The sequence below is a fragment of the Cervus elaphus genome, chromosome 15 (genome assembly GCF_910594005.1).
Source record: "Cervus elaphus chromosome 15, mCerEla1.1, whole genome shotgun sequence".
Taxonomy (NCBI): Eukaryota; Metazoa; Chordata; class Mammalia; order Artiodactyla; family Cervidae; genus Cervus; species Cervus elaphus.
In genome coordinates, this window is record NC_057829.1 from 31,698,604 (window position 1) to 31,722,296 (window position 23,693).

At 39.0% G+C, this 23,693-nt stretch overlaps 1 protein-coding gene across 3 annotated transcripts in view; it reads left to right on the forward strand.

The window, feature by feature from the left end:
* The window catches only part of LRMDA (leucine rich melanocyte differentiation associated), a 1,125,542-nt gene that overhangs the window by 909,588 nt on the left and 192,261 nt on the right, over window positions 1-23,693 (forward strand). The window lies entirely within an intron of this gene.

Sequence of the window (23,693 nt, forward strand, 5' to 3'; positions counted from 1 at the left end):
AGGAATGTGGTTGAAACATGCTTTATCTCCAACCTGGCTGTTTAAACCAAGGACCATGTGATCACTTTTGTTGTAATTGGTTAGGACAGGAAGAGGCCATGTGATATAATTTGTTTACCCCTTTTTATTCTGGTTATGACCATAGTCATATTTCATAGTTATGAATCTTCCTTCCAAAGGTAAGTAAGAACAGGCTTAGGTTGAGGGCTCTACATACTTTTAAACATCGCTTCCCCAAGCAGGAAATTCCCCTGTACATTCAAGGGACACTGAAGAAGGGCTATTCCGGCTTTGTCCTCCAAGCTGCATTGCAGGATGGGTTGGGTAGGAGCCAAGTCTGTAGAGATTATCAGAAAGTGATGGAACTGGCCCTCTAGGGAGACATGGGGGCTTTGGGTAAATGGCACACTAGCATTCTGTAGGATCCCAGGTATCTGTGACTTGGACTTGTGTTTTCTGTTTGATGTCTGGATTCAGTGGAGTTGGTTTAATTAATTAATTAATAATTAATATCAATTAAAACATAATTATGTGTTGGTTTAATTAGGGTTCAGTTGTGATTCCATTCTGGAAATGTTCAATTTGTGAAAATCAATTTTGCTCAAAGTCAAGTAGCATAAATAGCTGCCAATGTGTTTTGAGGGGCATGAACAGATCTCTTCTGAATATTCTTATGAAGATTTTGAGTATATCCCTTTAGAGACTGTTTTTCACAGGGGTGGGAGGTGGGGATTCCTCTACACAAATTATTATACCCTGTCTAGAAGGGATAACAAATTAAGCCTTGCATCATAGTCTCATGGATTTATTTATTCGTCTCTTGTATTTGAATTGATTGAGTTTGTGTTGATTACATGAATAGGAACTGAAGTCTCAGAGCCCTCAAGCCTGCTTCAGTTCATCTGGCCATGAAATTGAGATTTCACAACAAAAGGACCTGATCAAATAAGTGATAGTCATCAGTAACAGGGCAAAGGTCATCTGTCATTGTAACAGTGATATAAAAAATCTGAACCTTGAAAAAAAGGAATATAAAATAATAAGTTTTGAAGATACTTGGGTAATACTTGGGATACGGAAAAATGCCTCATGTGGTCTGAGTTAAAATAGACACTCTTGAATGACATCAGAGTACAACACCAGTGGAAAAAGTGTTATTTAATGGAAGCCAAGACAGATGTCTTGATTTTCCTGAGCAGTTAATACACATTTAATACATCTGTTGCCTAATCATTGCTAAGTACTTGGTTGTTGAAAAAGCAAGTCAGCATCATGAAGTGATGGCCAGGTCTTTGGACTTATGGTCCTGAGGAGACCAGAAAGAGAGAACCAAAGACGCCCATTAGGCTGAATTACTGTTGAGCTGATATGTGTAGGGAAAATATGAGACTAATATATTTCAGCTTGGCATGAATCATGCAGTGACAAATGAGGAAAACAATAGTTTTCAGCACCAGAATGAAACCACTTAATGACATCTTGGGTTTTTTTGTATTTAAGTTAAAGAAATTATTCTAAGTTTCTGATTCCTTAGATCACCAAACTCCTTGAGTGTCATTTGTTAATATTTCCATGGAAACAGCCTGCAAACATTTATCCAGAGAGGTACTTCCACGTTATAAAGGCAAATTACACCAGTTGTTTCCCAGGTGAAATCCTCCATGATGTCTGAACTCAGTCTGTAAAGTCCTAAGTGGAAATTCTATTTGTAAATAATTTTTGATTCATCTGGTTCCCAATCTCTTTTCATTCCGCACCAGCGACTACACAAACTGGTAGGTAGTAGTTCATGTACAAATTGCTATTTTTCTATACATGCCATTTTCTCTGTGCTTGTCCTTTTATGTAACTTCCAATGTCGAGTTTGATAGACCAGAGATCCATGTCCTAAGAACTGTAGATTCAAATGCAAGAGAAGTCTGAGCTCAGAATAACGATTAGGAGTCAGGGGACTCTATTTTTCCATCTATAACATATAGATAATCCAAACCTCCTAGAGACAGTGATGCCCAGCGCTTTATGCTCCTTCTGTGAGATTTTTAGTTATCATACCTTCATGGAATTTCCCCCCTTCTTTATCTCTTTTGTCGTTGTTCAGTTGTTAAGTCGAGTCCAACTCTGCGACCCTGTGGACTGTAGCACATCAGGCTCCTCTGTCCATGGGGATTTCTAGGCAAGAATACTGGAGTGGGTTGCCACTTCCTTCTCCAGGACCAGAAAGTGAACCTGTGTCTCCTGCACTGGCTGATGGATTCTTCACTGCTGAGCCACCTGGGAAGCCCTTATCTCCTTTGTGTAGTTGCTTATATTCTGCTTTATATAACACAGGTCAGGTCTGTGTATGTCTTGAACTCTTCAGAGATGCACAAGCTCCCTGAAGGGCAATATAGATTCTAACTCTTTTCTTTCACATCACTAACTCCTACTCAGGTATAAACTGAAACACCACAGCTCCAAGAAAAGCTCCTCTGATCCTGCTCTATCCATTTGCATTAGGTCAGTTTTCCCTTTTCAGGGGCTGTTTTCCTGGATGGCAGCTTTTGGTGGAGATCGGGGTGGGGTGGAGGTTGGAGGTACTGGTGTTTGTTTACTTACCGCTATATCTTCAGTGCCTGTCACAGGACCTCCTACTTAATCAGAGATCCATAAATATTTGTTCAGTAAATGATGAGTGATAGAAACCCAGGGGGAAGGCGGTAACTTTGGTACCTCTTGTTGTTATCTAAGTACCTGGTTGCACATAAATTGCAAGGTAACTTGATTGCATCTGAGGAAGGAGACCCATCTGCCTTTGGGGGTGAGCACATACTGAAGGGAGAGGCCAGTTTTATAAATGGCAGACCTCAACTCTGTTGCTTTAAAAAACCCAAGTCATCTTGGACGGCAGCTTTATCTGTTGGTTCATTGCCAGACAGCATTTAGCCATATTGCATAACTTCCAAGTAGATAGTTATTTTGAAGTCTTAGTTTTCAGACTCTGGTGTTTTGATGATGGAAAGGAATAGGATGAATTAAAGCAACTTATGGAATTCTTGTGCTAGTACAGAAGCTCTCAGAGAAGGGACTGGACTCTCAATAAGATGCAGGTTGTGTAAAGATAGAGTTTTAGAACAGTCTGCTTAAAATCTCTCTGAGAATTCTCCTCTAGTTCTGAGCATGTCTTCAGAATATGGGGACATGGTGCTGTATCAGTGATGCCAACTGCTACCTAGTGATGGTCTGCATGCTACATCTTCAGTGGGTAGCCACATTTATGAGGAATGTTGAAATGTTTGTTGGAGAAATGTCTCTTTCAATATATCCTGGTCATGGGATATACCCCCAAAAGCCATATATTGCTACTTTTTATCTAGTAGCTATTAGAAATAGAATTTGCATCTTTATTAACCATTGTGTCTTTTGGGAAAACATTTCTATTTAGAGCAGAGACCATCAATACACCCAGTAAGGTGGGGAGAGTAAATATTACTGTTCTCATTTAACAGAGGAAGATACCCACAACAATTACTAGGGAAGACTGAATCACTCAGCAACACAGGAAAGGAAAAAATCCAGAGTCTGTATCCTTGGATCCCAGGCCACCCCAGATATTTACCCTTTACACAGGATACGTGAAGCAGATGCAGGATTCACTGTGGCATTGTGCTGGGGGAAAGAGGAGAGAACATACAGGAAAAGGCCCAGCCTGGAGCTGTCCGCTGTCAAGGGTGCATTCCCAAAGACTGTGACAAAGTATGGCATCCTTGCCTGTTCTGTCAAAAGAACTTCCTGTTACGCCTTTCTGACAGCCTTTTATAAAAAAAAATTACAAATCTATACATGCAGAAGCAGAGACAGTTTGAAAAATGCTCTGGTACCAGTCTGAATTCAGACAGGGAAAATTTAATGCACACTATTCAAATTATGAAAGGCTTTAATGTAAGGAATGAGAGGCTTACACATGCAGGAAAGGACTGGCAGGGAGGGTGTCACCCCAAGTCTCAGCTCTGAGACTTGTGATTCTTAAGAGCTTGATGACCATTTCTGTGCCTCTCAGAAATCCTTGGGCATCTCCTACTAACTTTCTCAGCCTGCAGCATTCGGTTCTTCAAACTTTATGGACTACCCACATGTTGCCCTGCCCCTTCTTTCTGGATTTCCAAATCATACTGTCTCTCTCTTTGGCCCACACTAACCAAGAACCATGCACAGAGGGGATTTTGGGAAATGTAGTTTCTAGTTTCTGATCCACAGAGAAGACCTCAGGAGTGGATAGTGGCAGTGCCCAATTAAAACAGACAAGTTGGCACATCTACCGTAATCCTACCTTGCCAACAGCTCTCAGGTTGAGAGTCTCATTCCAGTTGTTTGCACACACCCATTTTGCAAAATAATTGCAAAACCAGTGAACATCCCTGAATTATTACTCCCCCACCTCCCAATCTGGAAGATGTACCACAGTTAGCTTGTCATATTATGCACTGGACTTTAAAAGTATGAAAGAGAGCAAGAATCTGAGGGAATCTGTTATGAAAACTTGCTTGGGGATGATAACACCCTACTTCTATCAGTTGTTGGAAACCTTGCCATTATTTTTATTGACACAGTTGTAAGAAGCTCATCCTCTTCTCCAACAGGGGCTTGGTCTATTTGTGTTGGGAATTGATTACTGGGACTGTCACAGAGTGATTTACATAGCAACTTATCATAATTAGTTATCATTTGCAGTTTCCTTAATGTGCATTGCATTTTATGCTTAGCAATTGATTTTTCTGTATTTCTCCATGAAGCAGCTCGATGAGTGTCATCCAAAAAAGAAGAAAAAGACAGAAAGAAAAACTGCAGGCATTTTTTATTTTTATTTTTTAAACAGTTTTAGCTTGAGATATCATAAAACACATTTTCGCAGAAGTCGTAAATGCAGAGAGTTTTGCTTTAACTATTTAAATAAGCCAAAGTGAAATGAATCAGAAGAAAATTAAATGGATATAAATGAAGATGTGTCAACATAGGTGAAAATGTTTGGGATGGGGAGATGTTGGCCACAAAAACTGTATGCCAGCAAGCAGAATACTTCCAGGAAAGCTCAAGATGGGGCTGCTTGATAACCAAACTTCATCATAATTTGTTTTAGCTTATAGGATTTGAAAACAGTCTTTCTCCTTCAGACAATTTAAAATCCTTTTTCTATTTTTCATATTTCTACCATCTTGCTAAGGTCAACCCACAAGGAATGTGAAGGCTTAAGTAGACTTGATCATTATAAATGGAATCTACACAGAATAATAGCGAAGACTCAAGGAAAATAGGTGTATTTATTAGCTGAACTCTTACCAGTTCAGCATCAAGAAGTCTTCTTGCCTATTGCTTGTTGGTTTTCACTGACCATTTAAAAAGATGGAATTAGCAATCCCATGGTTATGCTGACTCTGCCAGGTAGTTCTCACCTAAGATTAGACTCATAACCAAGGTGAGCTGTTTATTTGTGGCCTTCTGTTCTCCCAGAATATTTTGATTACTTTTTCAAGGGAGCTAACCGTTAGATGATTTCTCAGAAAATGTGACTGATTCATTGAAGATTCAGAGAAACATGATGGATCTAGCTTTCCCCTGTGGAAAGTATATGAAAGCTGTGGATAAAAAGAAACAAAGATGTGGGCAGGGATAGCAGCAGGAGAAAAAGAGAGACAGAGAGAAGAAAACTGAAAAAGAAAATGAGAAGTTGGCAATTGATGTGGAAGCACTCCTCGCCAAGGGGGACATGGTTGGTCTGTGGGTCCTGCCAAACAACTGCATAGTCTTGGCTCCCCTGTCTCAGATTCTGTGTGCTGTGGCTTTGCCCTGGATGTGTGGGGGCAGATTGTGTTGATTCCCTGTGCAGAGCTATTATTAGCATTTTCTAATTATGTAAAATACTTTCCTCTGATGACATTTTCAACAGAACCCCTCACTTTAGTTTTTTCTTCCCTTCATAATGCTTTTATGGGCCTAGAATCTTGGTGGAAGTCTCAGATGCTGAGAGATGCTAAAGTTTCCTTTATTTAATCGAGGTGACTAGTGATTTGACAGTAGTGGTTGACAGGTTTATTTTATCTGTGTGGCAGCGGGAGTCTATTTTCAGTGTGTGCACTCTGTACCTAAGTAAAAGGACTTTACTAAGTGCTGAATAAATTGTACTTTCCTTTGATTCTAGACCTTGCTGAAATGGTTTAAAAACTCTAGTCTGGGTCATCAAATTCATCTCCTTGCTGCTTTGCAGGGTCAATAGCTTCACTCCGTGCAGAGCAATGCTGGGTGGATTGGAATGGAGGGTGGTGTAGATTAAAACTTCCGCATATATATAGATAGATGTGCATGTGTGCTCTCGCTGTCTGGGAAGCTGTCAGTGATGGAAGAGCAAGCCAAGTGGAATCTGAAGATGGATGAATCTGTTAGACTATTACCAGGACTGGCATGGACTTTAGCCAGGAACTTGAAGCAACCTCCTTTAAGCATTTGAAATCCACAGGGGTCCATTTCCTATCCTTTTTCTCCAAGGATGATTTTTCATTTGCAGTCTCCATGATTGCTTTATTTCTACTCTTTGGGCAGAACTGTGGTGCACTCATAGACACAAAGGGACTAGGGACTTGGTTCTTTCATTCCAGAAGCAAAGCAAAGCAAGAAAATGGACTCTTGCTCCACACTCCCAACAGTAATAATCCTTACCTCTGTAGGATGAGAAGTCAAAAGGATAACCCTTCCACCAACAGATGGACCAAATAAAAATAGTGGTAAAAATACGACCCTCTATTTATTTTAAAAAAAAAAAAAAGGAGAGTCTGGAATTGACAGAGTTGAAGATGAAATGTCCTGAAGTTTTGAAGATGTGGGCTGGTTTTTCTGCCCTCCATTGCAAGGGAAAAGCTAGGATGTGATCAGGTGTAACTCCTGAGAGGACAAATCTTGCCCTGAGCACCAACATTCAAGGAGTCCTCCAGTATGTCTTTATTTTTTATCCCCCTGTGAACAAAGTATGTGTTAGGGTTAATGGAGAACTTAGAAACAGAGAACATGGTATATGTCATGTAAGAATTTATAGATTGATTAAGGATATATTAAAAATGAAGCAATGCCAACCAAACAGATATTATATAATTAAGAGTTGCCTTACTTGGTAAAGGCCACAAGTGTTAAAAATGCTTAGAAAAGAAAATCAGTAGAGGCTAGAGTAGTTAGGTATGACTGTTTAGGTGTTGTCCTCGAGCTTTGAAGGACAACTAAAGGTGGAGGGCAGAAGAAGGACATCCAGAAAAAGGAAATGGGTAAAGAAAACCTGAGGATAGACAGAACTCGGTGGAGGCAGGGACCCAATTTTGAAAAATTCAGAAATAAGTTTTCTTATGTAGAATGAGTTTGTGTTAGGACAGGCCTTGAACAGGTAGAATTTGAGTCTAGATTTGATTTAAAGCTCTGCTCTGTGGTTATTAATATGCAAGCAGTCTGCAAGGGGATTGGAAAGAAAAGAGCCAGGACTCGAAGGCCATTGTGGGATTGCCTTGAAGGGAGTGTGGCCCAGTTTTAGAGGCTTTGGATTTCTTGACACCAAGTTACGTGACTGCCTCTAAAGAGCAGGTTTCAAGCAAAGGTAATTTAGGAAACAACTTGAGAACAGATGGGCAGGACAGCTGGGCCAGAACACTGCCAGTGGAGCAGGGGTGGGGGCGATGTAAAGGGAAACTTACGGCCGCGGTGGAGTTGTGGTTTGAGGTTGCTAAGGGTTTGGTTTCAGGGTATCCCTGGCTCGGGTATCAGAGAAAATGGACAATCAATACTTTTCCTCCCCGTGTTATTCAAAGTATTTCTGATATTGCTTTTGAAACCAAAATTTAGAGTACAGAATCAATTAGGGTAATGGTGAAAAAATCGAGCATTTGATGCTGCAGGAATGGAGTGGCTGACGAATAGTGAAAGGTATATAAGAACCATTCTGTAACAAATGCAATTGGCTGACTTAATGACTGAATATACTCAGAGGTAGAGGGTACCAGAGAACAGACAGCTGCGAGGAAGCCAGCCTGCTTCATGGGAAGCTGCAGTCTCTGCCTATATCCCCTCTCCCTTCCCTCTTGCAGGATTCCCCACTGTCACTCAGCCATGAGCTATAATCTGGCCTGTTAAATGGAAGACTGCTGAAATTAATGTAGTAGAGCTCATGGCAACGGGAACAAACATATAAGAAGCAGGCAGGGCAGCTGCAAAAATGTGTTCTCGTTTGGACCTTCGGCTCAAGATGAGCTACATTCTTATAAAAACTAATAAGGGCCCAGGGTGTCTTATTCCCAAATCTTGGGTTTCTGGAAGGAGAGCTCTTTGAAGCCAACACTTTTGGTCTAGATCATTCTGCTGAGAGGTCTGCCCAACCTTAACTTCCCAGGCTTAGGTCTTCCCACTCATTTGTTTCCTCATCTCATAGAAAACTTTACCACTGCCTCAGGTTTTTTCCTCATGTAGAGCTTTTACAACCTTTTTGGAACAAATAAACAAACATCTGGAATTGTGTGGTCCATTTAATTAAAAAGTTTGCATTTGGCCAGAAATGGTAAAATCATGAAAAATGGCCTGTCGGCGAGCTCAAGAAGGCCAAACGATGACGTTGTTGGCTGCAAGTGGATTGAAATTGAGTGAGTGAACACCTGCTTGGTTCAGCCTTCTGTCCTCCTGTTCCCCCTTCCAGCCATTAATATTTACTGCTTGGGTCTTTATCCATACTAATGAAATTCTTGGTTGGGGTTGGTCAGGGGACGGGGCTGTTACTTTTCCAATAACTTGGGATTTGTTGGGATGTGCGTACTTTATGAAGGGTGTGGAATTGGGCTTTCTGCCTTCTCGGTTCCCTTAATCAGAATTCCATATGCTTCAGGTCACTGCAGGGGCCTATTTCTGTTTCTTCAATCAGTCAGCCAGTCATGGGTTTTTCGAGAGGAACCTTGTACTGGAGGTTGTGGGAAATGCAAAAGATGCTATGAGCTCTGCCTTCAGGAATCCTGTAGTCTAATTGGAGAAGGAAACCCGTACCCATGGAAAGCAGTGGTGAAGCTAGATCCAAGAGTGCAGGAAAGGGAGAGCTGAGTGAGGACGGAAGTGTGGGGAGGTGGCCTCGGATGAAGGTAGGAACTGAGTTGAAAGGAAATAGGTTAGAGAAAGCCAGGCTTGTCTTATCACATGGGAGTGGCCACTGCTAAAGAAAGGGCTTTATTCCTTCCATTCTCTGCTTCTAAGTGTCTAAGACCTCCTTCTCCAAGTCATCTTATAGATACCTAAAAACTGAGACACAAACATGTGTTTAATATAGAAACGCAATTTCAGAATAAATCTTCCATCCCCTACTTCTCTGCTCTTACATTTCTACCCAATTGTTGGCCCTACACACTTTGAACATAAAAGTTCTAAAGCAACGGCTGGAATGAAACAATCTGTATAGTTGACAAACTTGAAGGAATCCTGGAGAAAAGATGTTTCACAGTGTTAAAGAGAACTTGGGGAGAGACCAAGTGGAGTTCTTGTTTAATTTCTGGCCATAATCTAGGTGAGGAGTACATGTGACAAGCAACCTTAAAGCAGGGGTTAGTTAGAATGATTCTACCTTTCTGATGCTGCTGCTCTGCAGGGCAAGCCTGTGGTGAAGTAAAATGTTTTGTTTGTATATCAAAAGAAGAATGTTGGGAGTATTTGGCTTTGCAGAATGTAGTGCTCTGATATGTCTTCAACTTGAGAATTTAATCCCAGGATAAAGTTATTCTAAAAAAAAAAAGAGCCTTTTTTTTTTAAATTGTTGTCGTTGTACAGAATATGAGGAAAGTAGCTGATGGACTGGAAGTACAGTGGGTGCCATTTAGAGTTGGCTCTAAGGAAAGGGTGAGTATGTTGAGGTCAGGTGTGGACTGGCAAGGGAGACTAAGAAATCATTATTCCCCAATGCCTTTTACTGAAGGGTGTGCTCATCCATCTTTGAGAGTTGAATAGTGTAGCCTGAAGGAAGTGAAATGAAACTTAATACAACTTTCAAATCCGACCAGGATTTGAAACACAGATCCAGAGTTCTTCTTGTCAATGCTAGTTCAGCTTTTTTAATAAAATGAAACCAGGGTTTCACCTTGACCCCTCTGGACTTCTGCAGGCACAGACAGATACAAGACCAAGCTGGAAAAACACTCCTCTGTTGTCAGAGGAGTTCTTAGTCCTGGACTCTTTTTATTCTTGTGCATCTGTTTCTTTAAATACTCTCTGCAGAAGCATTAGCATGAAAATAAAAGAGTATAGCAACTTGGAATTTTCCATTTGTAGCTTCCTTAGTCTGTGGGGTCAAAGTTCTATCCTCAGGGATGCTAATGCAAACTCTGTGTACTGTTCCAGGGCAAATGTTTCTCAACTAAAAGACAAGAGGGGGTGGGGAGCCAGGAAAATAATGCAATGCTAATTCCCAAACACAGACTGCCTGGAGATTCCAATTTAAATTGTTGCTCTTTTACCCCTATTCCCACCCTCCCTGAAAGAAAAAAAAAAAAAAAAAAAAATCCTGTTTTGTAAGGACAGACATCTGTGTAAGAGCAATAAAGCAGTCTTCTCCCTTGTGGATTAGCTCTTTATTCCTTTATTTATCTTGCTCTACCTCATCAGTTTTTTCCAAATCAAGGAGAGTCAAAGAGGATAAGATGCTGTCCCTTTCTTTGTTTTTGATTAAAGAAACCCATATAACCATTCTCCCACACAACTTCTTTTTTTTACTCAATAGAGAGCTTTTCTTTTTATGTCTGATTTCTCCCTTTCTTCATCTGCTTACTTGGAATCTTCCTAGAACTTACCTCATAAGTGTACAAATCAAATAGCTGAAATCCCCTGGAGAACAGGTTAGTCAGGGAAGTGAGTGCAGGCATATCTAGGAGATTGTAAAGCACAGGAAGAATTAAAACAGCATAATAACATGTTCAACCGCCTCCTTTTCTTATTCTGAATCCCTAGAAGTCTATTAATTAATTAAACAAGTATCTATGGGTCATATGGGCTTCCCTGATGGCTTAGTGGTAAAGATTTCACCTGCCAATGTATATAGGAGGGAAAAGGGAAGGGCACAAGATTTGAAAGAATGACAAAACCCAAGGACACAATATTAGAATCAAATGTGTGGAAGATGGCAGACTAGACAACTTTGATTAGACCTTGATCCTCAATCAGCCTAAAGGACACACCCAGAGACACCATGACAGTTGCAAGGCACTGTCAAAAGAGCAGGAGTGGGCAGTGGCCCAATTCCTGGAAATCTCCACCCCTTCCCCATTTTGGGGAATAATCCTCCTGCTCATTAGCATTTGAAATTACCCAGCCCATAAAAACTACCCATGCCACATTTCACAGCTGCACTGGCCCTCTTCAACGGCTTACACTCTTGTCTATGAAGTGTGTTTCTCTCTGAATCTGAGTAAATCCATTTCTTACCTATCACTTTGTCTCTCACTGAATTCTTTCTGCAATGAGATATCAAGAACCTGAGCTTCATTAGGTCCTGAAACCAGATACTGTGGTTTTTGGCTGGGTTCGAGTCCCAGCCACATGGGTTCAAGTCCCAATCTGAGGTAAACGATTTCAAATATAGGAGACACAGCTTCAATCCCTGTGTCGGGAAGATCCCCTGGAGAAGGAAATGGCAACCTACTCCAGTATTCTTGGGTGGGAAATCCCATGGACAGGAGAGGCTGATGGGCTACTGTCCTTGGAGTTGCAAAAGAATTGGACACGACTTAGAAACCAGGGAACTGGTTCCCTGGTGGCTCAGTGGATAAAGTGTCTGCCTGCAATGCGGGAGACCCGGGTTCGATCCCTGGGTTGGAAAAATCCCCTGGAGAAGGAATTGGCAACCCACTCTAGTACTCTTGCCTGGAGAATCCCATGGACAGAGGAGCCTGGCGGGCTACAGTCCACGGGGTCGCAAAGAGTCAGACATGAGCGAGCGACTTCACTTTCACTTTAGAAATGAAACAACAAAATGGATCATACACTTTATTTCAAACACTGTTCTAAACATTAGGGATGGAGGGACAAATAAAGCAGACAAAAATTTCAGTCTTCAGAGAAATTACATTCTGGTGAGAAAAAGGATTGATAATGTTGACTAAAAATGCACAGCTTGAGAGTTGTGAGTTAAGTTTCATTTTGGGCAAAATGAGGACTGCAGCCTGGGAGATAGCACCTTAGATAGCTCTGAAAGACTGCCCCAATGAGGCAGTGGGGGAAGGTCAATAGATAAGATTTTGGTGAAGGGGGAATTCAGTGCAATTAAGCACTCATTTTACAAAATTTCTGCTAGTCAGGAGGGACTGATGTCATCATGAAGGTATTTAGTGCTTTTTAGATATGAAAAGATTGGGATTGGGATCATGAAATCGCTTCCTGAAATTATCTAACTATCTAAAGACCTGTTCCACCAGATTCCCTGGAGCACAGAGTGCTTCATTCCACCCTGAACTCGTTCAGGGGGTGTTGAAGGTCAACAATGCAGCAGCACAATCTCCACAGAGGTAGATGGCGAAATGCCCTTGTTGTTGTTCAGTCACTGGCAATGCTCTTGGCAAATGCCAATTTGTAGTTGACAATAACTAAGATTAAAAAAGAAAGAAAGAAAGAAAGAAAAGCTCCCCCTCCTTACCCCTGAATTTGTTAGAGTTAAGTCTATGATGAAAAGAAAATCAGGCAAAGGAGATAAGGGAGTATGTACTGGTAATTTGAGACTTGATAGCAGAGAAGCCATCACTGAAGAAGTGACACTGAAGTAACAACTTTAAGGTGAGAGGTGGGGACTTGAGAATATCTGATAGGAAAATTATTCAGGCGAAAGAAAGAGTAAGTGCAAGGCCTTGAGATAGGAGCATGCCTGGTGTACATGAAATACAGCTTCATGAGCCAGTGCGGCTGAGTAAAGTAATCCAACAAGGAAAGGTGGATTGCAGGAGTGGAGATGAAGTCAGAACAGTATCAGAGGTCAGGACCTGTAGCCTCTTGTAGGCCATTTACTGTGACTGAGGCAGGAAGTCATTTTAAGGCATTAGCAAATATGGTGAAAGTGATGTTATACTACTTTACACTACTCTGTATGGGGGAATTTAAAAAACTCTAACCAACAACTAATTGAAACCAAGAAGCAATACTGTTGTTGATCAGAAACTATGTAGACTTTGTGTAAGATGGATAGAATTGAAAGGGTTAACCACAGCCTAAAATAAATGCAAGAGGGCTTTAAAATATAAGATTAGCTCCAGGAACTCACTAAGCACAGGGAACCACTGGAAGTTTCACAGCAACAAACAAGGTCGGTGTCTTCAGTGGGTGGAGACACAGGTCGACTCATTCATATGCCTTCCCCGTCTTTAGTTCAGGCATAGCTCAACAAAGCTATCTCCAAGCCAGAGCAGTTAGTATGAGTGACTGGAAGAATAAGTAGGATCACAAGAGTCGGCACAAATGTAATAGCCATAGTGAGTGGGGATGGGTCAGTTAAATGACAGAGAACTCATAGATTTGGTTTAAAAAAAAGGAAATATGGCCATATGACCCAGCAATCCCACTCCTGGGCATACACACTGAGGAAACCAGATCTGAAAGAGACACGTGTACCCGAATGTTCATCGCAGCACTGTTTATAATAGCCAGGACATGGAAGCAACCTAGATGCCCATCAGCAGATGAATGGATAAGGAAGCTGTGGTACATATACACTATGGAATATTACTCAGCCATTAAAAAGAATTCATTTGAAAAAAAAAAAAAAGAATTCATTTGAATCAGTTCTAATGAGATGGATGAAACTGGAGCCCATTATACAGAGTGCAGTAAGCCAGAAAGATAAAGACCAATACAGTATACTAACACATATATATGGAATTTAAAAAGATGGTAACGATAACCCTATATGCAAAACAGAAAAAGAGACACAGATGTACACAACAGACTTTTGGACTCTGTGGGAGAAGGTGAGGGTGGGATGTTCTGAGAGAATAGCATTGAAACAAGTATACTATCAAGGGTGAAACAGATCACCAGCCCAGGCTGGATGCATGAGACAAGTGCTCAGGGCTGGTGCACTGGGAAGACCCAGAGGGATGGGATAGGGAGGGAGGCAGAAGTGGGGATCGGGATGGGGAACACATGTAAATCCATGGCTGATTCATGTCAATGTATGGCAAAAACCACTACAATATTGTAAAGTAATTAGCCTCCAACTACTAAAAATAAATGGAAAAAAAATAAAATAAAGGAAATATAAAATAAAATGCTTTTATTTTTATTTTTTTTTTTTAATTTTTTTATTGGTTGGAGGCTAATTACTTCACAACATTTCAGTGGGTTTTGTCATACATTGATATGAATCAGCCATAGATTTACACTTATTCCCCATCCCGATCCCCCCTCCCATCTCCCTCTCCACCCGATTCCTCTGGGTCTTCCCAGTGCACCAGGCCGGAGCACTTGTCTCATGCATCCCACCTGGGCTGGTGATCTGTTTCACCATAGATAGTATACATGCTGTTCTTTTGAAACATCCCACCCTCACCTTCTCCCACAGAGTTCAAAAGTCTGTTCTGTATTTCTGTGTCTCTTTTTCCGTTTTGCATATAGGGTTATCGTTACCATCTTTCTAAATTCCATATATATGTGTTAGTATGCTGTAATGTTCTTTATCTTTCTGGCTTACTTCACTCTGTATAAGGGGCTCCAGTTTCATCCATCTCATTAGGACTGGTTCAAATGAATTCTTTTTGACGGCTGAGTAAAATTCCATGGTGTATATGTACCACAGCTTCCTTATCCATTCATCTGCTGATGGGCATCTAGGTTGCTTCCATGTCCTGGCTATTATAAACAGTGCTGCGATGAACATTGGGGTGCATGTGTCTCTTTCAGATCTGGTTTCCTCAGTGTGTATGCCCAGAAGTGGTATTGCTGGGTCATATGGCAGTTCTATTTCCAGTTTTTTAAGGAATCTCCACACTGTTTTCCATAGTGGCTGTACTAGTTTGCATTCCCACCAACAGTGTAAGAGGGTCCCCCTTTTCTCCACAGCCTCTCCAGCATTTATTGCTTGTAGACTTTTGGATAGCAGCCATCCTGACTGGTGTGTAATGGTACCTCATTGTGGTTTTGATTTGCATTTCTCTAATAATGAGTGATGTTGAGCACCATTTCATGTGTTTGTTAGCCATCTGTATGTCTTCTTTGGAGAAATGTCTGTTTAGTTCTTTGGCCCACTTTTTGATTGGGTCATTTATTTTTCTGGAATTGAGCTGCAGGAGTTGCTTGTATATTTTTGAGATTAATCCTTTGTCTGTTTCTTCATTTGCTATTATTTTCTCCCAATCTGACGGCTGTCTTTTCACCTTACTTATAGTTTCTTTTGTAGTGCAAAAGCTTTTAAGTTTCATTAGATCCCATTTGTTTAGTTTTGCTTTTATTTCCAATATTCTGGGAGGTGGGTCATAGAGGATCTTGCTGTGATTTATGTCGGAGAGTGTTTTGCCTATGTTCTCCTCTAGGAGTTTTATAGTTTCTGGTCTTACATTTAGATCTTTAATCCATTTTGAGTTTATTTTTGTGTATGGTGTTAGAAAGTGTTCTAGTTTCATTCTTTTGCAAGTGGTTGACCAGTTTTCCCAGCACCACTTGTTAAAGAGGTTGTCTTTTTTCCATTGTATATCCTTGCCTCCTTTGTCAAAGATAAGGTGTCCATAGGTTCGTGGATTTATCTCTGGGCTTTCTATTCTGTTCCATTGGTCTATATTTCTGTCTTTGTGCCAGTACCACACTGTCTTGATGACTGTGGCTTTGTAGTAGAGTCTGAAGTCAGGCAGGTTGATTCCTCCAGTTCCATTCTTCTTTTTCAAGATTACTTTGGCTATTCGAGGTTTTTTGTATTTCCATACAAATTGTGAAATTCTTTGGTCTAGTTCTGTGAAAAATACCGTTGGTAGCTTGATAGGGATTGCATTGAAAAAAAATAAAATAAAGGAAATATAAAATAAAATGCTTTTAAAAAAGATACATACAATAAAATGACATAGGACACTTGAAAAATACTGGAATTTCAAAAAACCCCACAAAACCCCAGAAGTTGATACATGATAATAACCCAGGAATAACAATGTTAATATCACAAAATAGGGCTGAAGACAATTATTGAAATGATGAAGAGGGATATGTTATATAAGTAAGAAGATATAATGGGAAGCTGTAACAATTGTGAATCTCAGTGCATGTAACAGAATGGTATTGAAATACATGAGGCAAAAACATCTAGAAATACTAGATAAAACTGACAATTACAGTCACAAATGAAATCTTTAGTATATTTTCCATAGAAAATTACAAGTAAAGGACAATAAACTTCACAATATGTATATTTTGTTAAACAGCAAATAGAATGAACATTCTTTATTAAAAATATATGGAATAATTCCAAAAGCTATCCACAAATTGAGTCATAAATGAAACTGTAGGTCAATCTCTTTTACTAATGTGTATAAAAGAATCCTCAATGAGAAATTAACAATAAAATTTAATAATGTATTAAAAAATACTACTTATGACCAAGCAACCTTTACCTCAAAATTAAAAGGATAGTTTACTATTAGAATGTATCAGTAAGGTTGTCATATTGGAATATTAAAAGGGAAAATAGATTACATATGATCATGGTAATAGATGCAAAAGAAAGGGAAGGAAGGAAGAAAGCAAACAAGGAAGGAAGGCAGAAACCTATTAATTTAATAACCATTTTGGCATACATCTCCTAGCAAATGGGGAATATATGGTAATTTCCCCAACTTGATAAAGATTATCTCAGAAACCTACAGCAACCTGCAGAGAGAAGAATAAAGGACTGAAAATATTCTCATTAGAGTCCCTGAAGAGGCAGGTAAGGAATATTCTATATTTCCCTTGAGATACTAGCCAAAGTGATAAGATGTACTATAGCAGCAACAAAAGCAAAAGTGAGAGCAATAAAGATAGCAGTAAATACAGCGTTGTTTGCACCAATATTATGATTTACATCAAGCAAACTTTCTCTGTAACAGACCACATACTAAATATTTTAGGATTTGCAAAGCAGAAGATACTTGTCACAACTTAGTTTCACTTTTATAAAATATAACATGATAGAACTAAGGCCCATCATGTCTGCAACAGGAAAAAATATAAATGTGCTTGATTAATCTATTTAAAAGACTTTCAGATTGGATCATAAAGAAAGATCCAATTCTCTATATTATAGAGAGCAAAAGAAATAAATTAATTCAGAAAAGTTAAAAAAAAGCTGGTACAGAAAGGGAGCACTGGCTACAACGTAAATATCACAAGGTAGCATTCAAACATAAGAGCCTTAAATGAGTCAGAGGAGTCATTTACTGGCACAAGACTACAGTCTATTATGTTCACAGATTTTGCGGGTGAGGAATTCCAAGAGAGGACAACAGGGAAGACTTATCTCTGCTCTATAATGTCTGGTACCTCACAGCAGGCTTGAAGTCTGGGAGCTGGAATCATCTGAAAACATGTGTACTCACTTGCTTGGCAGTTGATAATGACTGTCGACTAGGGCACCTAAGTTGTTCTTTGTGTGATCTTCCTTTGTAGCCTAGTTATGACTTGGAACACCTCCTTGTAGTAGTTAAGTTATAAGAGCAAAAGAAATTATGAGAGAGTAAGAGTCAGGCAAAAGCCATACCATCTTTTACAATCTATGTCTTCGAAGTTGTTATTTTAGCTACATTCTGTTCATCAAGATAGTCACAGAAAACCTGCTCAAGTTTAAGGGAAGGAAAAATAAATTCTGCCTCTTAAAGGGGTGTGGCAAAATTCTAGAAGAGCTTGTGGTACCCAAAATAGTGTTCTGACCACTTTGGTCAATTGTAGTCTTCCACAGTAATATAATTGCTCATAAGCAAAATTTCAGTAAATTCCAGGGAAGAGGTAGTACAAAAAACTCTGGGCACAATGTATTAAAACTATAAATTAATAAGAAAATCAGATTACAAAAGCCCTTTCATCCAGAAATTTTCTAACACTACTAAATCTGAAGTCAAATCTAATATACAAGCTCAAACTATAGAATAGCCAGAGAAATATGATGATGAAATCATTACCTATAAGAACCTATGAGATAGATCTAAGACCATTCTCAGTAGAAAACAGCTTTAAGTACATGTTTTTGTAAAAAGGGTAAAAGTCTAAAAGATAAATTAAGCATCTGACATAAACAGTGAGCTAAGTAAACTGAAAGAAAGTGGGAGAAATGAATTTTTAAAGTTAGTGAACAGTAAGAAATATGTAAATATGTAATAATACTGTAATAAACAGTATAATGAATAAAACAAAAGATAAATTTTAGAAGTCACTAAAATATTCAAAGAAATTAAACAATGCAAATATATGCTTATATGTAGATAAAAAATTAAAAGCCACAAAAAGACTAGAAAATTAAAAGAATCATAAGAACTAACTTTGCTCAATCCTGTGCAAATGTCTGAAAATCTAGACCAAGTGGAAATTTTCGAGAAATATATAATTCCCCAAAACTGACTCCCGAGGAGGTAGAAAATTGAAGCATATTGACTTCTAAATTAAATAAAATTTAATTAAATTTTTAAGGACCTATCACCACCCCCAAAAAAACACCACGTTTAGGTAATTTTACAGGGAAATTTTATCAAACATGAGAAGATACTGAGTAGTGAGTGCTCTCTTAAGTACTTAACAACTGAGTCTCTGTGAACTCATACACATGCACACACACAAAACACGTACAAAACAAACACCTCTCCCTTCACATGTGTTATTGTTGTTCAGTCACTAAGTCCTGTCCTATTCTTTGCGACCCTATAGATTGCAACGCACCAAGTTTCCCTATGCTTCACTACCTCCTGGAAGTTTGCTCAAACTCACGTTCCTTGAGTCAGTGATGCCATCCAGCCATCTCATCCTCTGTCACCACCTTCTCCTTCTGCCCTCAATCTTTCCCAGGTTGTTGATCATCAGTTGTGTCTGACTCTGCAAAGAGTCAGACATGAACTGCAGCACGCCAGCCTTTCCTGTCCTTCAACGTCTCCAGGAGTTTGCTCAAACTCACGTCCATTGAGTCAGTGATGCCATCCAACCATTTCATCCTCTGTCATAAAAATTGACTTTTTCCAGTCCTGTGGCCACTGCTGAGTTTTCCAAACTTGCTGACAACATGTGGTCAACTGGAGAAGGGAATATAAAACCACGCCACTATTCTTGCCTTGAGAACCCCATGAACAGTATGAAAAGACAAAAATACATGATACCAAAAAATGAGCCCCTTTGGTCAGTACATGTCCAATATGCTACTGGGGAAGAGTAAAGAAATAGTTTCAGAAAGAATGAAGAGACTGGGCCAAAGCAGAAATGACATTCAGTTGTGGATGTTTCTAGTGGTGAAATTTAAGTCCAGTGCTTTAAAGAACAATATTACATAGGAACCTGGAGTGTTACATCCATAAATCAAGGTAAATTGGATGTGGTCAGGCAGGAGATGGCAAGAGTGAACATTGACTTTTTAGGAATCTGTGAGCTAAAATGAATGGGACTGGGCAAATTTAATTCAGATGACCATTATATCTACTACTATGGGCAAGAATCATTTAGAAGAAATGGAGCAGCCCTCACAGTCAGCAAAAGAGTCCACAACGCAGTACTTGAGTGCATTCTTGAAAACAACAGAATGATCTAGGTTCATTTCCGAGGCAAACCATTCCCTGTCACAGTAATCTAATTCTATGCCACAACCCCTAATGCTGAAGAAGCTGAAGTTCATCAGTTCTGTGAAGACCTATAAGACCTTCTAGAACTAACACACACACACACACACACAAAATAGAAACAAAGAAAGAAAGATGTCCTTTTTCATCATAGAGGATTGGAATGCAAAAGTAGAAAGTCAAGAAATACCTGGAGTAACAGGTAAGTTTGCCCTTGGAGTACAAAATGAAGCAGGGAAAAGTCCACCAGAGTTTTGCCTAGAGAATGTACTGGTCATAGCAAACACCCGCTTCCAAAAACACAAGAGATCACATGGGCATCACTAGATGGTCAATACTGAAATCAGATAGATTATACTCTTTGCAGCTGAAAATGGAGAAGCTCTATTCAGTCAGCAAAAACAAGACCTGGAGCTGACTGTGGCTCAGATCATGAGCTCCTTATTGCAAAATTCAGGGTTAAATTGAAGAAAGTGGGGAAAATCACTAGGCCATTGAGGTATGCCCCCGTGTGTGTAGAGTGCGTTTCTGTGGCATGAATATTTCCACCATGACTGATTTTAAGCTGCATATGTGATGTTACTTAATGTGGACTTTGAAGAAATATACATAATCTGTTCTTGTGAGTCAGTGCAAGCTGGCTCCTACGCACCACAGTGATGATTATAAGTCTATTTAAACTGTTCCAGAGCATAGATAAATAAGTACTTCCAAATTATTTTTATAAAGAGAATAAAATCTTTATAGAAGAATTGATAAGAATTACAGAGAAAAATAATTGCTATTCATCTGGGTTATGAAAATGGATGCAAAAAAGCCTAAATAAAATAATTATAAAAAAATCCAGCCACATAAACAGAAGAGTAAAATATTGTGATCAATTAAGATATATTCTAAGTATGCATTGAAGTTTCAATATTAGGATATCCATTCATTTATTTTATCTTTTTAATAGATTTAAAGAGGAAAGCCATAATTTTATAAGGTGAAAAGGATACAAAAATAGACATATATTTCCTAAAGATAATAAATTGCATCTATCTCGGTCCAAAAGGCAACATCAAACTTAATAGGTAAACATAAGAGGTATTCCCATTAAAGTAAGGATAAGATATCTGTGATCACCACTATTATTTAATATTTTACTGGAAATAGTAACCAATGCAATTGAACAAGAGAAAGAAACAATAAGCATGAGAATGGAAAGCATAAGCCAAAACTGTCATGTTTATAGATGAGGAAATGGCAACCCACTCCAGTACTATTGCCTGGAAAATCCCATGGACGGAGGAACCTGGTAGACTACAGTCTATGGGGTTGCAAAGAGTCGGACACAACTGAGTGACTTCACTTTCACTTTTATTTGCTTTAACAGTTGGAAACACAAGTGAACCGACTGAAGGACTAATGAGAGAATTCAGTGATAAAATAAGATATAATGCTAATATGGGCTTCCCTGGTAGCTCAACTGGTAAAGAATCGATCTGCAATGCAGGAGACCCCAGTTAGATTCTTGGGTGGGAAGATCTCCTGGAGAAGGGACAGCTTACCCACTCCAGTATTCTTGGGCTTTCCTAGTGGCTCAGATAGTAAAGAATCCACCTGCAATGTGGGAGACCCAGGTTCGATCCCTGGGTTGGGAAGATTCCCTGGAGGAGGGCATGGCAACCCACTTCAGTGTTCTTACCTGGAGAATCCCCATGGACAGAGGAGCTTGGCGGGATGCAATGCATAATGTCACAAAAGAGTCAGACATGACTAAGCAACTAAGTACAGCACAATGCTAGTATACAGAAGTCACTGGCTTTTTTTTTTTTTTTTTTTAGTTTCTACTTTCTGATGTTCCCATTAAGAATGGAATGGTTAATGTAAGGTAAATCATGATATTGAACATTATGAAAATATTTTTAAAAGTTGAGCAAAAATCAATATGAGTACAAAATATTTGTATACTGTGACAAAATTTATATATTTAAAAGCACAAAATCATGCATATGTATACTCAAGGACATACATGTGTATAAATGCATAGAAGTAGTTTTGGAAGGATGGACATAAAAACTTAGACAATAGTTATTTCAACAATCAGGGGGTGATCCAAATTAGAATGCAAAAGAGTAGAAGGACTAAAAAACTAGCTTTTTCAGTATCTGAATTTTTATTAGAATGTGCTAGTATTTACTCATGTAAAATAATGAAATAAAATAATTTTAAAAGTAGTAATAATAAAAATTAAAATAATAAAGGATCCAAAGAAGATGGAAGCTTTGAGTAATTTGTTAGCATTTTGGAGACTGAAATTTTATTTCCCCAAGGCCAGTGATAAATAGTTTCTTTGAAAATGTTGCTTTTACTCAAATGTAAGTAATCCAGTGTTGGGAATCCATCTATACTGTCTGTACTCTTGCCACTTTTGGAGAATGAGCTGTTCATATGAATTAAATATTCAGACAGAGAGATGTATAGAAAAAAGTAAAGAGGTCCATGCATCTTGCGTAGCTTACTGATTACTGAGAATGGGAAGGGAAATATCTACATTAAGAGCTCCAATTGAGTGATTTCTTTAAAGCCAGGGACTGTGTTGGTATTTTCCATGTGTTTGTGGTCTCATTTAATGATGGGAATGTCTCCTAAAGCTGGATATTATTCCCATTTTATATATGAGGAAATTGAAGCTTACAGAGATACTGTGTAGTTTACCAAAGGTCCCAGTGTTAATAAGTGTCCTTCATGAAATCTAAACCAGGTCTGCCCCTGAAGCCTATATTCTTTCTTCCGTTCCATGCTTCCCCCCAGTAAGATGCACTTAACAGAATAACCACACTGAATACATTTTAATCTGTGTCTTCATGGTTCAGGAAAGCACTTCTGATTTTTTCAGTATTTCAGACACCCTGTGATGAGCATCAATTATCAGAGTAGTAGTGAAGCATGAAAATGATGGTTAATTGGAGATATCCAGTTGAAAGAAAGCTGAGCAATACTGCATTTACAGAATGTAGTGCTTTTAATACAGATAAAGAAAGGTTCAACACAATCACTGGAGTGATTTTTTTGTAGCCCCTTTGTTACTATGGACCTGTGTATTCTGAAGGTCTTTATCCCCTATATACTGATTTCATGTATGCTATGTTCTGTCATTTCCAGCACTTGTGTTAGACCTTGTTTTGCTGTTTGCAGTTCTATAAATATTGTTTAGATATGTGATGCAATTTTCCCTCTGTTGAATTCTCATAGCGAAAGATCTGATCTCTGTAACCTGCCCTAATGCAAGCAGAGTTTAAGTGTACTGCACCAATGGCTTCATAGATGACCCATTTGGTTAGAGATTATAAATGCCATTTAGAGTAAGCAGGAGATGGCTCCTGAGTGTCTAGTAAACTTCAACAACCACCTGAGAGATACCTCTGTGTGACTGCATAAAATGGAAATAAAGAATGGCAAATAACCCATTGACTATGCACTTTCTCACCCGCTGAGAGCAAAACGCAATCCAATGCAATTTTAGTACTTACATGCCTCTGGGGGAAATAGACTCCTAAAAATCACCAAGTGCAGCACTGGAAAAATTCCTTAAATTTGTGCTATGCTTGGTGTTATAAAACCCAAGGAACCTTATACTTTCTCCTTGAGTAAAATGGACTGGTAATTTTGTTTTGTTATATTATCCACCAAGCATAATGATAATGGGTCATATGCAATTTAGGAAAAAAATTAAGCCTAATAAGAAAAACCTCTAATAAATACTAACAGCATCTTATTGGTATTGTCGTTAGTCTAACCCTCCTATTAACATTTGTTTTTACATATTAAATGATCTGTAATATGTTGGAAATGAAGAGAGCAGTAAAAATTAAAATAAGCATTCTTATATACATGGTACAAATGTTTGCATGCCTCTTCCTGCAG